At 40.8% G+C, this 17233-nt stretch overlaps 1 protein-coding gene across 1 annotated transcript in view; it reads left to right on the top strand.

The window, feature by feature from the left end:
* LOC147718166 (uncharacterized) overlaps nucleotides 1-4000 on the top strand; it is a 104477-nt gene extending 100477 nt beyond the window's left edge. The window contains exon 4 of the mRNA XM_086919236.1: nucleotides 3883-4000. The gene's annotated coding sequence lies outside the window, so the exon portion shown is untranslated. The remainder of the gene's footprint in view (nucleotides 1-3882) is intronic.
* The last annotated feature ends 13233 nt before the right edge of the window (nucleotides 4001-17233 follow it).

Below are 17233 nucleotides of genomic sequence, written 5' to 3'. Positions count from 1 at the left end.
GAGCACAGCCCTATTCAGAGTCCAGGGGCACTCCCACCTCCCACCAAGGTGTAATCCTGGCAATCACCACCTGTCATCCCCCAGCCCTGTCACTCACATAACCCAGAAAGTCAGATACACATCCAAGCAGAGGCGGGCTGAAATGGTTAGGCAAGCAAATGCTAACTTTCTAAAAGTAGCATTTGCAAACACAGGATATTAAAATAAACTTTACTAAAAGAAGTATTTTATTATTCTGAGTTCAGGTATACTAAACTTTATTTTCTACCATGTTCCCTGAGCCTGCTGGGATTATGGAGTGTAATAATTCCAGCAGCCCATCTTGGCCTAAGAGAACAGTTAGCCTTACAATAGTGAAAAACGAATTTGGTTGTAATTCACTATTAGGACATGCCACACTCATCAGAGCATGTCCTACCTTACACTTACAATGCACCCTGCCCTTGGGCCTACCATAGGGGTGACTAATATGAAGTTAAGGGAAGGTTTAGAGGCTGGCAAGTGTGTGCACCTGCCCAGCCAGCATGACTGTCCCAGACTGCACGCATGTTCTGCAATGGCAGACCCTAGACACATTTTAAAAGGCTGCTTCTGTGGGTGGCAAACCAGGCCTGCAGGCCCACTAGCAGCATTAGCATTTACAAGCCCCGGCACTCCTGGTGCCCTTTACTAGGGACTGACAGTAAATCCAATGAACCAATCAGGAACATCAATCACAGTTACATTTTACATTGGGAGAGCATATGCACTTTAGCACTGGTCAGCAGTGGTAAAGTGCCCAGAGTCATTAAACCAACAAAAACAGGTCAGAGAGAATATTGGAGGAAGGCAAAAAGTTCAGGGATGACCCTGCCAAGAGGGCCAGGTCCAAAATTATTGTATTCCTAATGGTGTGTATCTAACATTGCAGCCTCCTATTGAATGTATGTGTCAATGTTTAGTCAAAGATGCACCTCTCCCTCCTCAGTTTTCAGATATACCCCACACTCTTTGGGCAAAGGGGGACACGGATGTCGGATTGTTGAAAATACCCCTTGTATCTCCAACTTTAAAAGCAAACGCGCATCTACCACGTATTCCCCAATATCGAATTTCACCTGAAGGTGAACAGGCTTTATTGCATGTCATTCGTGATTTAATTAAGAAAGGAGTGGTAGAAGAAACGGCAGCAAACATTTGTAGTAGCCCCATTTTACCGATTTTGAAAAAGGCCCCTCTAGATGGTGACCCTGATAATAAAGATACTTATCGTTTTGTGATTGACCTGAGAGAGGTTAATAAAATAGTGATTCCTTAATACCCTGTGGTTTCGGACATCACTGCTATCTTGACTATGATTCCCCCTACTGCACAGTATTTTTCAGTGATTGATTTAAAGAACGCTTTCTTTAGTATCCCCATACATCCTGACAGCCGTCATATTTTTGGATTCTCATTATTTGGCCACAGTTTCAGGTTTTGTTGCGCACCTCAAGGCTATACTGAAAGCCCTAGTATTTATAGCCAAGCTCTAAAAGCAGTATTAGATGAGTTAGTCCTCCCTCCTGGTAATGTTCTCGTCCAATATGTGGATGACATTCTGGTGGCATCGGGTACGGCAGCTGGTTGCAAAGAGGCCACTGTTTAAGTGTTGCACCATTTGGCTGCTAATGGTAATAAAGTGTCCCTGTCCACATTTCAGTATTGTCGACAGGAAGTGACCTACCTTGGTCATTTACTGTCAAAAGCTGGGAGACAATTAACTCCTGAACGGATAACTGTTATTACTAACATGTCTGTGCCTTGTACTCAGCGTGATGTTCGTGCTTTTCTAGGCATAACCTCTTACTGTCGCCAATGGATTCCTAATTTTTCCCTTCTGGCTAAACCTTTGTTGCATTTGGTTACCAAAGATGTGCATGAACCCTTGCCCTGGATGGATGAATGTAGAGATGCTTTTAATTCTTTAAAATCTGCTCTTTGCTCTGCGCCCGTTCTGGGTACTCCGGACTACCGAAAACCTTTTGTACTTTATGTGCATGAAGTGGACGGTTGTTCTCTTTCAATGTTAACCCAGGGTGTTTGGCGGGAAGCAACGACCCTGTGCATATTTTTTGGCCGTATTGGATAATGCCAGAGCCCTTCCCAGCTGTTTAAGGGCTACTGCTGCTGTGGCTTTGGCCATTCGACAGTCGGAGGAGATTGTCTTGAATACTGATCTCACAGTGATGGTACCTCACGCTGTGGACATATTATTGAATCGAACAAATACTCAGCACCTCACAAGTGTACGATTGACTGGTTATGAATTAACTCTATTTGCACCCCATATTAAAATTAAACGATGTGCCACTCTGAATCCAGCCACGTTACTACCCCTCCCTTCGAGTGACCAAAAGGACAATACCCATCATTGTATATTTCGGACTGAAGAAGAAATGAAGGGACATGTAGACCTCACTGACTCCCCTTTATCTGACCCACAAGGGGAGTTGTATGTGGATGGCTCTTGTTTCAAGTTACCAGATGGCACGACAACAGCTGCTTATGCTATAACTACCTTAGAACAGTAGTAGAGACCGCTCGGGTTTCTCAGCATTCAGCGCAAGCAGATGAACTAATAGCATTATTAAGAGCATGTGAACTGAGAGAAGGTTTAAGAGTAAATATTTTTACAGACAGCCAATATGCCTTTGGCGTGGCCCATAGTTTCGGGCGGCTGTGGAGGGAACGAGGATTTCTTACCTCCCATGGTCAAAGAATACAACATGGCCCTTTGATTGAAAGATTGTTAAATGCCTTAACTTTACCAGAGAAGGTGGCTATCATTAAGTGTAGTGCCCACAAGAGAATCATTGATACTACAGGAGAGGGAAATGCCTTTGCCGATCAAGTAGTGAAGGAAACAGCACAAACTAAAACGTCCACAATGTTCCCCAGTGTAGCAGATCGATGGGTGGCGGAGACTACAGTATTCGATAATACTATTGAAAGTGTTAAAGAATTGCAGAAAGAAGCCACTCCTGATGAATTATTGGAATGGGAAAAGGAAATAGAGCGGTTAGACAAGAATGATTGCTGGATTGATTTGACTGACAGACAGAGATGGCTATTGCCTAATGCCCTGGTGTACGCAGTAGTAGTGATGGCCCATGGCACTGCCCACATTGGAGCAAAAGGTATTTGTGCATTATTGGACCCAGTGTGGAATAATTCGAATATCCCCAAGACTGCTGCCCATGTGGTTAAAGACTGCATGGTCTGTTTACAGCATAATCCCGGAGGAAGAGAGACAGTCCTTAGTGGAAATTTTGCGCCCCCTCTTTGCCGTTTGAAGTATTACAGATGGATTATATCAAATTTGACAGAGTAAACAATCTCAAGTATGTGTTGGTGGTGGTTTGTGCGTTTAGCAAATGGGTTGAAGCATACCCCACCAAAGAGAATACTGCCCTAGACACTGCAAAAGCCCTAATTAAAGAGTTTCTGCCTCGATTTGGTTTGCCCCGAATTATATGGACAGACAATGGGGTACATTTTTTCAATGACGAACTCGTTAAATATATCTGTAAGGGATTGCAAATAAAACAGAAATTTCATGCAGCACGACACCTGCAATCTGCAGGACTGGTTGAGAAATATAATGGCATATTGAAATTGAAGATGGCAAAGATACAGGAGAGTACGGGTTTGAGTTGGCCTGATGCGCTGCCCCTAGCATTAATGTCAATACAAGTAACCCCCCATTCTCGGGCTGCGCTGTCACATTATGAGGTTGTTTTTGGTCAGCCAGCCAATGTGCGGGGTGTCCCAAGGCCTAGATCCTTCCGTGATCTTGATTACCCTATGATGACAGATTATCTGTACGCTTTAAATAAAGATCTGTGTTCCATTTATCAACAGGTGTCAGCAGTACTGCAGCTGCTGCCGGAGGGTCCCGGACATCGCTTGGAACAAGGACAGTGGGTCCTCGTGCGAAATTATCAACGGAAATCGAGTCTGGGAAGCAGGTGGAGCCGGCCCTACCAAATCCTTTTGACCACCCGAACAGCAGTGAAAGTGGATGGGAAAAAGCACTGGATAAATGTTTCGCATGTAAAGAAGCTACCCTTACCGCTTCCTTCTGATCAGCAGTACCAAGACGGAGTTCTGACACAAGAGGGAGAATGGAGGTTGAGTTTCGTGCTTTCTCGGATGCCATTGAAATTGGGCAAGAGGAAGGATTGTTAATGCCGCAAGGAGACAAATCGGCCTCAGTTTCTGAAACTTGTGATAAGGCTGATCCCCCTGAGGCTTCTGAAAAACGTGTTGCACCAAATGTCCCTGCTGCTGTGTTGTTCCATGACCAGGAGCAACCTGGCCATCTTCGATTTAATTTACGGCCCCAAAAACCACACGATACCCCAGTTTCGGATTGTTGGAGACAGGGAAAGACTTGAGTTGTAGGGTTGAGGATAGTTTTTCTGGGGTATTGAGCAAGACACAGGACTGAACCCGTTGAAAGCTTGGAACTGACGCATTGCTCTGTTCAGAAAGAAAGACTGTGTTATATAAGGGGCCTAAATTGCAACTGTGAAATTACAGTGAAGATCGTTTCTGTGGATGAATAACAAGAGCCTGCCTGTGAGGCTCTTGACGGACACAGGGAGAAGAAACCCTCTGGCAGTTGGCTTGCACCTTTTCCCCGAGTTTAGTTTGGACTTTTAGTTAGAATGTATCCCTTCGCCCGATTTGCTCTTGAAGATGAGAGACCTCTTGCTCCCAGACCTTTTCTCTAGAATGTCCCCATTTTTTCCGGTTGGGCTACCAGAGTGAAGATAGCCTTTGTAATAACTATTGCAGTAATTATGATAATATTATTGAGCGTGTTTATGTATTTGGAATTTCAATACCCTATGCACAATGTTTTAGGTACCACCACAGCCCCACCTGAGCATTTCTTTTATACTTTACCTCCCCACAAAGAGCGACATTGAGAACCTCATGCTAAAAATGTATTCATAGAAATGTTGCATGAAGCTCATAGCACTACAAACAAGACAAACTGCTGGGTATGTGGCCTTTTGCCATCTGTAATGCATCGCCATGATTTGTTCATTTCTTTGCCATTATCACACTTAGCGAGCTGTGAAGCCTGGTTTCAGTTGTTATCGCTTATGTATTTGCATTATGTAGCTGATCCCAAACGATACACTGAAAAGGACTATGAAGCTGTTCTAAAGTATATAGAACAACACCAGGGATTTGATGCTCAGGGGAACCAAGGGGAGGGATCTTTAGATCCGGATGCCTCTATGAATATGTATACCACTTACGAAAATGCTACTTGTCTGAAGGAAGAAATGTTAGATTTTGAACAATTTAACTCCACGCAATATTTTCAGCATTTCCAGGATCGTAATGTCACTGATGATAAGGCAATGCCAGTTCCTATTTTCATTAGTACTGCTTCCTTTTGTATACAAGGAAAAGGTCATGTTAAGGGAGGGAACAGTAGATGTAACTATACTTACACTTTGCAAACTGACAGTACCCCACCTTTGATAACTCCGCCAAATGTGTACTTTGTTTGTGGTGAGAACGCCTACACTTGGCTTCCTAGAGGATGGGCAGGGAAATGTTACCTGTCCTTCTTGTATCCTCCAGTGTATATAGCTCCTTCCAATTATCACAAGACACACCAGTTGACTAAACAAAGCTCAGATCTTTACTGAGTTAGCAGAAGTATTGATACTGAAGGCACTGACCAGACTGACACTGCTTCTCAACAGTTTGTAGATATAGCAAAGGGTCTCTTTCCCATCTGGAGTCCTATTTTTACTAGTAGAGCTGTTAGACGTCTCTCTAGAGTAGTGGAAAATGTAGTTCAAACCACTACTGGAATTTTAACTAACCTCACTGTAAAGCTTTAGGCCACGAGGCTTGTATCGCTTCAAAATCGGATGGTGCTTGACGTCATCCTAGCTGATCGAGGAGGAGCATGTCTCGTGATTGGCAGCTCCTGCTGTGTATATATTCCAGATTCTGCTCCAACCATACACTTGGCCATTCAGAAATTACATCGCTTAGCTGCGGAAGTCCATGCTGACACTGGTACTTGGTCTTTAACCGGGTGGTTCTGGAATCTCCTCTCCACTTGGGGCTGGAAAATTTTCATGATTCTGGCTGGAGCACTGGGAGTGGTATTTGTTTGTTGCATGTGCCTTCATTGTGGGCCGGCATGCTGCTCCTATTGTGCTACCAAGCTCACTTCCTCATTGACTGATTCACGACAGGCGAAAATTGAAAAGCAGTTAGTGCAAAAAGAGGTTGCTGACCTCATGCAGATAGATGAGGGTGTGTTCTTAGATTAGACCAGTTAAATTATATATTGGCTACATCACGCCAAAATGGAGGTCTGAAGGAATATAAAATCGATATTATATAATATTGTCTTAATGTATCCAATATATATTAATGCTACTTTGATAGAAACCCCTTGTAAATACACTCGACCCATGTATATCTTATGAATTGGGCCCAAGCTGGACAAACACTATCTTGGTTTCATTTTCCGGGGCCTCTTTCATTAGTGACTTTCGTTAGTGAGGAAAACATGTGACATCTGAAGAGAGGAGAGCCTGAAAGGTCGGTCTGGGCTATGAACAGAGCATTGAATCTAACTTAGGAAACTCAAGGTCACATCTGTCTTTCTTGTAGGATGAGCACATTCTTGCAGGCGCCATGCCTGTACTCCCGTGCACCAGAACGAAAGGGAGGCACCTTTACTGACCTACCCCCGGAATAACTTGAGCTGAGTTTTGAATCAATCTATTGTGCCTTATATGGGTTTTCCTGTTTGTTTCTCTAGAACTGGTACTTTTCCATGTATGGGGTTTCTATGAGGTATGCCAAAAGTATATATGCACTGTTTTGAATGTGATCCAGCAGTCTCCTCTGCACACCTTTGTGAGCTGTGGCAAGAGGGAGGCTCCCCTATATAGGGCGCTTTTGCAAAATAAACGATTGAACCTTCTCCATTGCCGGCTGACTTATTCTTGGTAAATAAGGAATATGGGCTCTTGGTAGGTATAGCTCTATGGTATACATTTTTTTTAGTACTTCAGAATAATGCAGTGTAAACACAGTAAAACACACTGACTTTCCCTGGCATGTTTCTTTCCAGTGTATAAAGCCTATTCCATGTCACCATCTAATTCTGCATAAGTCCTGCCACACCATTCAATTTGTAGCTGCTGGACTGCGCACGCTTGGAATCTCCCCTGCACATCCCCTACACGTGTGCACATGCATGTACACATGTGTCTGCATGTAACCTGCATGGCGCCCCATACTCCAGCTGCTGAGCAGCGGCCTAGTCAAGCCAGGGGGGACACCAGTAAAATCTCCATGCAGTCTCCTTCATTATGAGTTCACTGTGGGTGAATCCCAGATTATGAGGCTTCCCCACAGTAAAAGCTCAACAATTAGGTGCTCAAAAAGCGAAAAATCCGGGTGGCCACTAGTGTCAGGACCACCTTCTAACAGGGAGGGATAGATAATAAATAAAAAAGTTTATAGAAACAAAGGATTGAAAAGATATAAGGAGGATAGTAAAACAGATCCAGAACCATAGGAAAGAGTGAAAAACAAGATGGCCGCGCCCATTGGCGACCGTGTGGTGAAGTTCGCGTGATATTTCCCCCGAGCACACAAAAAGCATCCTCAAACATGTAATATGGTTCCCGAAAAGGAAAAACGCATCGCGAACGGGCAGTATAAGCAACTCTGCACGATCGCTTAACTTCGTGTAGCTCGCAGAGTTTTTCTGCAGCTTCGCAGAATTACATGTAGAGCAACTACTCGAACTTAGCCCAGGGTTACTCCTTACACTGTGGCAAGCAAAGACACCCCCGGACATCAGCAAGCTACAGAAGACTCCTCCAGACACCATCCCAAGACCTGCAATATTCCAAAAGGTATGTATTAGTGTACCTTTGCACACACTATAGCAGGGGTGTGAATGCATCTATCCATAGCGAGAAATCTGCCTAGTCATATGGAGCCTACCACAACATTTCTACAGTGCTTGGTGGGACCTTTCCTATCTCACTTACACTGAACAAAACACTAGTTTTCCACATACACTACACAGCGCCCTCTTGCACAACACATGATTCCAGCACATATCCACTGAGGGTGCCCAGATGTCGGCTAGGTCGTGCTATGCTTGCTTGCTAATACCTCATGCCGTGGATGCAGACCGATTATATTTAGTCTGAAAATTGGCCCCTAAAAAGCAAACTGTCCCTATCACTATGTAGGATTGGGGCCAAGATACAACCTAGTAGAATAGAACCCCATAGAGTAGTAGTAAACATTATGTGGTATGAGACCTACCCGAGAGCACTCAGGCTCAAGAAAAAAGAACTGCTGATTATTTTAGCCAGGCTCAGTACAAGGACATTCAGGTAGAATTTAAACTGATTTCTGATACTCAAGTAGGCACAGAAGAGTCCAAACCCTTCTTCACCATGCAAACAACAGCAAATGCCTGCTGGTTGCGGATAACCAGGTGGGCATTTCTGAAGATGATCAACAATACTGAGCTCAGCCTAAATGCTATCAAGGAAGAACTAAGAGCCAATTGCTTCATGGTGATGCAACATCAGTATATGTTGGACTTGAATACTATGATGGAGGATGGGGTATGTGCCAAGTTCTGTGTGTCCTTCTGTACATTTATCCCTGGAAATGACATGATCTACATGCATCATCTACAAGCTGACATGAAGGAAGGAGGTGCCCCTGAGTAGGACTGGTATGTCACTTTGTTTTCCTGGCTACCCCGGGGGGTGACCAGAATGTGCACATGGTTATCATTGGATTATCATTTTTCTGCTGTTTTGTGTGGATTCCTGAAATTCTGGGTTTACTGCTGTAAAAAAGCAGTCCTCAAATTAGGTAGAATGAAACCGAATAGGGAGGTAGTAACAGACAAAACAGAAACCACAAATAATGTGACTGTCATGAAGTGTGAGGCAAATGATGTAGTTGAAAATTCAACTGGGGGAATGTTAATATTGAAAAATACAATGTTCAGGAATGCCATGATAGATGTACATATAAAATTGAACTCGCATCACTATTGTTGAATCCATACGATATGACCTCTCCATCAACCTTGAGTCAAAAATTCATGGTCAGAAAGGTCCTGGGACGTAGGCCTGAAGCAACTGATTGACAGATCACAGGTGGGGTGACACGTAACCCTTAGACAAACGTGTAAACGGTAAATGCACATCGATCCCTCAGATAGGCAATGGCGCCACAATGGTCTTAGGAGATTGGTTCCAATAAAACACTTTTGTCTGGAGGAGACCCGCTTTACCAAAACACAAAAAAGTCAGATGTTACACTAATGGCCTCTTTACGATGGCAGTGGGACAGCCACCGTCAGGCCATCGGTGGCGGCACTAAAACCATCAAACCATGCAAGACCAGCCAACGGATGGACTGTAATCCCTACAATGTTGGCAGTGCCTGCTCAGGGATCGCAATGTCAGTTTCCACTGACTGTTTGATGACGGGTAACCTGCCATGAAAAAGCAGCCAGAAATTGACGTTGGGGCCCATAGCGGGCCCCCCTTTGCCCTGGACCTCCAATATGGGCCCTTGGGGTCACCTATAATGGCCCCATAAACATCTGCATGGTGCCTGCCACATAGTGCAGGGATGTTTGACATTTTTTTGTATTGCAGTGTGTGCTGCAGCCCGCAGAATATGCCACTATATAAAAAATACAGATTGCGACTGCTTTGAAGGCAGTCGCATCCTAATAATGAAGGCAGGACCACTGACAGCAAAACAGGCAGTCCAGTTCCTGACAGGATGGCAGTCGGATGAAAGTCCGACCGCCATCATAATGAGGCCCTAAGTTAGGAACAGTCAACCACTCAGAATACAGCATGCACGCTACATGCAGTGATAACACGTTCCCCATGCCACACATCTGGAGACGTACTCACTGGCCCCAAATTGTGTCCATGCAAAATGGAGACCAACCTGCACTGCTTATCAGATGACCAGATTTATGGCCCTGTGACTAGCTCCAGATTTCTATCTTTAAAGGAATGTACAAAGAAATCACTTTATGACTATTCATCTATTGTATAGAATGATGGCTGAAACCCAGCTAATCCAGACAGCGCCAGATGAGGTATGTTGAAAGGATGTCATGCCTCCTCTTTCTGTGAGTGGCGTTTACCCGTAAAAGCACCAACATGACTGCCATTAACATATGCTGAGCTGTTATGTTGCCCTCAGATGATATGTTCAGCTTTAATAAGTCATTGTGTTTTATCTTCCCTATGTCAAGTATGATGAGCATTGTTCTGTAAAAATAGTTTAAAAAAAAATGATTGCCAAACTCAATGTGCTTTGAGAAATCCTTCAGACGCCGACTCTGTGGCCTTCTCCCCTGACTGCTGCGTTTCAGTAAACCAGCTGTTACTGTTTTTCCAAACACCTCTTGCCTTTTATTTTTTTCAAGGTAAATTCACATTCAAGCAACAGATTGAGATAGGATCACTGTTTGATTAAAGAATACTATGCAGAATGTATAGCTTGCTGGAATATAGTAGCACAGGGCCTAATTATTATGTCAATGATTCTTCACAGACTGTGTATTCTGCTCAGAGAAATTATAACAGAGGGTGGTCTAACTGCAGTGCACTGAAGACAACACCATGTTTACAGAGGGATGCCTTTCTCAGTAAAACCTTTCACACCCACCCTTCGCTGTGAATAGATGTCTCAACAGAGAGGCTATGTTACTTTAAAATATGAAGAATTTAGCCTATGTACACTAATAGGAAAAGTAACATCTATTTCTCTAAACGGAACCATAGAGACTACATTCTGTGTTAAACTGTGATAATAGACGGTCTAGTGTTTGCCAGGATCCCTCTACATGCATCCTTTATCTTCTCTAGAAGTGTATGCAGACAGATAGATTTTTCTTGCCTCAACCAAACAACCAGGCCGAAATGCCGAAATGCATGAACATCGCTGAAAAGTCAGCGATATTCATGCATTACCGAGCTAATGCTCTTAGCCATGTTATCCACCTCCCATTGGATAACATGGCTAAGAACTGCTCTGGGGCAGGTGTTAGCTTTTGGAGATATTCACGCTTAGTGCGAATATCTCCAAAAGTTGGTAATAGGAGATAGCGATGTTAGCCACTGTTTCCAGTCGCTAACATCTTGGCACACCCACTTTGCATGTCATTAGTGATAAATATCAATGACATGCAAAGCGGGGCCCAAGATGGTCGCTATCTCCTACTAGCTGTCGCTAACTGGTGTTAGCGACAGCTAGGTAAAAGGGAGATAATTTTATCTCCGCTTTCTTGGCTTTTAAAGCCAAAAAAGCGGAGATAAACCCCCTTGATAATATGCCCCAACGTCTACAAGTGGTCACCATAAAAGACATATTTAACTATTTCTGTGTATTCCACTCTCATTGTTATTACATTTTATCCACGCTTCACATTGTCTTTTGTGAGCTTCCCCCTGAAGGGCGCTCTGCTGCTTGCTGACACTACGGTGCTGATTTAGGTGTGTGTGTTAATGTGCAGTAAAATCTGTTTTTGAAAGCTGGAATATTTCTCCAGAGTAGATATTTGCATTCTATTTTGCTCCTTAAGAATGTCTTTAGGCTGCCTATTACTGCAAACCTTGTGGAGATAACAGCCTTTCATCCACCAAATGTTTTCTTCCCAAAATGTGTAGACCCTTCTGTGGTCTCCGGATCTATGACAGAATTTCGACAGACAGAATTTCGACCTACACAAATATCGGCGTAATTATATCGATAGCAAAAATATCGACGCCCTATGTACAACATGGTAAGTACCAAAATATCGAAAAAATAATATCGATGTTAAAAATATCGTTGTAAAATATATCGATTTTTTAAAAATTTAAAATAACATAAAAAATACTGTAAATAATACTTATTAATTACTTAAACATATTTAAATATATGTAATAATGGTAAAAAAATAATAATACATATTTAATTTAAAAATAATAATTAAAAATCATATATAATATATAATTACTTAACAATAATTACTATTCCCACTCCAGTAGGTGCAACAGTAGGGAAAACTGACCCTGAACCCTAAAAATACCCCTTTACCCAAAAACCTAAAACTGACCCTGAACCCTAAAAATACCCCTTTACCCAAAAACTGAAAACTGACCCTGAACCCTAAAAATACCCCTTTACCCAAGAACTGAAAACTGACCCTGAACCCAAAAAATACCCCTTTACCCAAAAACTGAAAACTGACCCTGAACCCTAAAAATACCCCTTTACCCAAAAACTGAAAACTGACCCTGAACCCTAAAAATACCCCTTTACCAAAAAACTGAAAACTGACCCTGAACCCTAAAAATACCCCTTTACCCAAAAACTGAAAACTGACCCTGAACCCTAAAAATACCCCTTTACCCAAAAACTGAAAACTGACCCTGAACCCTAAAAATACCCCTTTACCCAAAAACTAAAAACTGACCCTGAACCCTAAAAATGCCCCTTTACCCAAAAACTGAAAACTGACCCTGAACCCTAAAAATACCCCTTTACCCAAAAACCAAAATCTGACCCTGAACCCTAAAAATACTCCTTTACCCAAAAACTAAAAACTGACCCTGAACCCTAAAAATACCCCTTTACCCAAAAACTTAAAACTAACCCTGAACCCTAAAAATACCCCTTTACCCAAAAACTAAAAACTGACCCTGAACCCTAAAAATACTCCTTTACCCAAAATGAATAAATATTACAATTAAATTACTTCCCACCCTATTCCCCTATAAACCCACAACCCGCTCCAGTAGTAAAACATATAATTTACTTAAAAAAATACATAAATTAGCAATTAATTAATCAATTAATCAATGAAAATAATTCATTGCCAATTACTATTGAATTGCAAAATAAATTAATCATTAAAAAATAATTATTTAATTACAAATAAATTACTTCCCACCCTATTCCCCTATAAACCCACAACCCGCTCTAGTAGTAGAACATATAATTTACTTAAAAATATACATAAATTATCAATTAATTAATCAATTAATCAATTAAAATAATTCATTGCCAATTAATATTTAATTGCAAAATAAATTAATCATTGAAAAATAATTATTTAATTACAAATAAATTACTTCCCACCCTATTCCCCTATAAACCCACAACCCACTCCAGTAGTAAAACATATAATTTACTTAAAAAAATACATAAATTAGCAATTAATTAATCAATTAATCAATGAAAATAATTCATTGCCAATTACTATTGAATTGCAAAATAAATTAATCATTAAAAAATAATTATTTAATTACAAATAAATTACTTCCCACCCTATTCCCCTATAAACCCACAACCCGATCTAGTAGTAGAACATATAATTTACTTAAAAATATACATAAATTATCAATTAATTAATAAAATTAATCAATTAAAATAATTCATTGCCAATTAATATTTAATTGCAAAATAAATTAATCATTGAAAAATAATTATTTAATTACAAATAAATTACTTCCCACCCTATTCCCCTATAAACCCACAACCCACTCCAGTAGTAAAACATATAATTTACTTAAAAAAATACATAAATTAGCAATTAATTAATCAATTAATCAATTAAAATAATTCATTGCCAATTAATATTTAATTGCAAAATAAATTAATCATTCAAAAATAATTATTTAATTACAAATAAATTACTTCCCACCCTATTCCCCTATAAACCCACAACCCGCTCTGGTAGTAAAACATATTATTTACTTTTATATATTTTTTATTTATAAAAACATATTAAACACATATTATAACAATTAATTTAAATACTTAACTAATATTTCTAACACATATTAGTAAATCGAAATTACTTACATCGATATATATGCTATCGATATAAGTAATGTCGATATTACTTACATCGATATATATGCTATCGATGTAAGTAATTTCGATATTACTTACCTTAGGGTCGATATTCTGGCCATCGATATTCTGGACATCGATATTCTGTCCCATCGATATTAGCTTAAAAGTAAAACAAAAGAGTTTTCCCGATGGGGTATATTGTTTCCTGCTACTAAATCAGGACTCACATTTGACAACCATCACTCACACCATTCATTATGTGGAACTGGAGAACACTTACCAAAGAAGAACATCCCCAAACGTGAACTATTTTATAAAAAAAGTATACAATTTATTAAAAACTTTGTTGCACAAGATAACAATAAAAAACATATACACAAATAAGAACACAAAAATGAAGCACAAATTAAAAGCCACCTGATGTGGACGTGGAGAAAATTAGTTTAGAAAGACACTTCTATCTATCTTTTTCATTTCATTTCGGTGCATAGTTTGGCAACAACAAAAGGAATATTATTCCATTTAAATTGGATTCGTTGTTGGCAACGCCGAATATGACTTGCAGATTTGCGTCGACGCGTTTCGGAAGCAACAACTGATAAAAGCTTCCTTCTTCAGGACAGTTTCTATGTTTATTCTCCACACATGAAGATGTCAGACCCTGAGGGTTCTGTTACTACTGGCGGTCTACTTCGTCTGTATTATCTGTATTGATCCGCTGTTTTATGCTTGTGAAGTCATCAAGCTTGTTTCCTCATTTCTTTATCTCGGATTAAGCGCTTTTGTTTCACAATTTGTTTCTTTAAAAATAAGTCCGATGCTGGTCTGGCACAATCCTGATTATTTATGCAGACGGGCGTATCGGGTATGGCGATTCCCCTCTGTTTTCAGGTCTGTATTTCTTAGAACATAGATCCGATTTCCATAAACGGGGTTCTGTGTTGCAGCCGGGTATTTCAACACTCGTGGCTAATGTTCGCACACGGTGGGAATCCCCGGAACTGCTCAACGTGGCGTCTCCTTGCTCACCGCTTCTTGTTTCGAGATATCTCGAAACAAGAAGCGGTGAGCAAGGAGACGCCACGTTGAGCAGTTCCGGGGATTCCCACCGTGTGCGAACATTAGCCACGAGTGTTGAAATACCCGGCTGCAACAACGAACCCCGTTTATGGAAATCGGATCTATGTTCTAAGAAATACAGACCTGAAAACAGAGGGGAATCGCCATACCCGATACGCCCGTCTGCATAAATAATCAGGATTGTGCCAGACCAGCATCGGACTTATTTTTAAAGAAACAAATTGTGAAACAAAAGCGCTTAATCCGAGATAAAGAAATGAGGAAACAAGCTTGATGACTTCACAAGCATAAAACAGCGGATCAATACAGATAATACAGACGAAGTAGACCGCCAGTAGTAACAGAACCCTCAGGGTCTGACATCTTCATGTGTGGAGAATAAACATAGAAACTGTCCTGAAGAAGGAAGCTTTTATCAGTTGTTGCTTCCGAAACGCGTCGACGCAAATCTGCAAGTCATATTCGGCGTTGCCAACAACGAATCCAATTTAAATGGAATAATATTCCTTTTGTTGTTGCCAAACTATGCACCGAAATGAAATGAAAAAGATAGATAGAAGTGTCTTTCTAAACTAATTTTCTCCACGTCCACATCAGGTGGCTTTTAATTTGTGCTTCATTTTTGTGTTCTTATTTGTGTATATGTTTTTTATTGTTATCTTGTGCAACAAAGTTTTTAATAAATTGTATACTTTTTTTATAAAATAGTTCACGTTTGGGGATGTTCTTTTTTGGTAAGTGTTCTCCAGTTCCACATAATGAATGGTGTGAGTGATGGTTGTCAAATGTGAGTCCTGATTTAGTAGCAGGAAACAATATACCCCATCGGGAAAACTCTTTTGTTTTACTTTTAAGTATATTGGCGATCTATTTCCCGTTGGGTTATCAAGAGCCCCTCTCTTTCTTTTATACCATCGATATTAGCAACTCGATATAAGTGTAAGTCGAAATAAAAAAATCGATATTTTGACAGTTTACTGTGGTCTCCATTGCTGTTGGCTTTCACCCAAATGAGTTGTTATGAAGCTAAATTGATCTCAGTTCTGTACACTTTTCTTGTGCTCCTTCTGTAGGAATTTTCCTCTGGGGAAAAGCTGGAGTTAGCGACTTTAATCTGACAAGGATTGTGTTCATTTCAACTCTAGAAACTTGTTCTATCTTTGTAATTTGTGGGATTCTACCATGTAATATCAAAAAGGAAGCAATAAGAGCAGCTGAACAGAAAACCTTTTCTGTTATCTTCTTTTGTAACCGGGCCTTTCCAGCAAAAGCTAAATTTGAAATTAATTATTCCCAATAAAGTTCATTGGACTGATTATTCCACTAATATGTAAAAAGTTGTGACACAAATCTGACACAACAACTCTTCCAACATGTGTGTGACTGCTTCTAATGGTTGCTGGTCAACACTTCTAAGTTATTGAGAAAACAGAGTTGCATACCATGGATTACATTAGAACCCATAACATTGGTTTATAAATAACATTACACTTCAGATACTAAAATGTTGAATTAGAAATGGAGGTATTAGCGCTACACGTTGAACAAAATCGCCACCAGAAGTGAGCAAGTAGTTGAGCCTTCCTGAGTCTGCCTATCACGCCTCTCTGCCGCAGCTTGTGTTTCCCACCTCTACTTACTGCTGTTACACGCTGCCATTTTACTGTCTAGCCTCTAATTGTAAGCCTTTAACTTTTTCCATTGTTTTTCTCACCAACTATAAACCCATAGCCACTGAATTAAGGGAGATTGATAAGCAGACAAACATGCCTGCCCTGCTCACTAAAATGACTTAAATGATTCTTTCTTTAGAGGAGCCGTCCTCTAAAAAAACAGACAGAAATAGGTGGGGGTTCGTGACGCATCGAAAGAATTTCCGAGCTGCACTCGCTTTTCAGGAAACCATGGGATATATTTACAAAGAAGTGACAGAGCACTGTTACCCTCCTTGGCTTAATGCCACGCTCCGCCACTTCCAAAATGCAGGACTGTACCGTATTTACAACAATATGATGGAGCCCTGCGTTTCCCCTGCCCTGGCACTAATTTCATCTGCCTAGCACCAACTCAGGCCCCCTTGCACTAGGGTGTCTGCATTGCTGGAAATTATTGTTAATGTGCAGGAAGGTGCCATCTGCCAGTCTTTCATATTATTGTATCTTTTGCTAGCTTTATTGTAATTAAGACATGCAACAAGGCATGATAATATCACCTATACCTTTCT

Source organism: Lissotriton vulgaris, chromosome 4_2 (genome assembly GCF_964263255.1).
Source record: "Lissotriton vulgaris chromosome 4_2, aLisVul1.2, whole genome shotgun sequence".
Classification (NCBI taxonomy): Eukaryota; Metazoa; Chordata; class Amphibia; order Caudata; family Salamandridae; genus Lissotriton; species Lissotriton vulgaris.
Note: the sequence above shows the minus strand (reverse complement) of the source record. Positions and strands in the feature narration are given on the sequence as shown.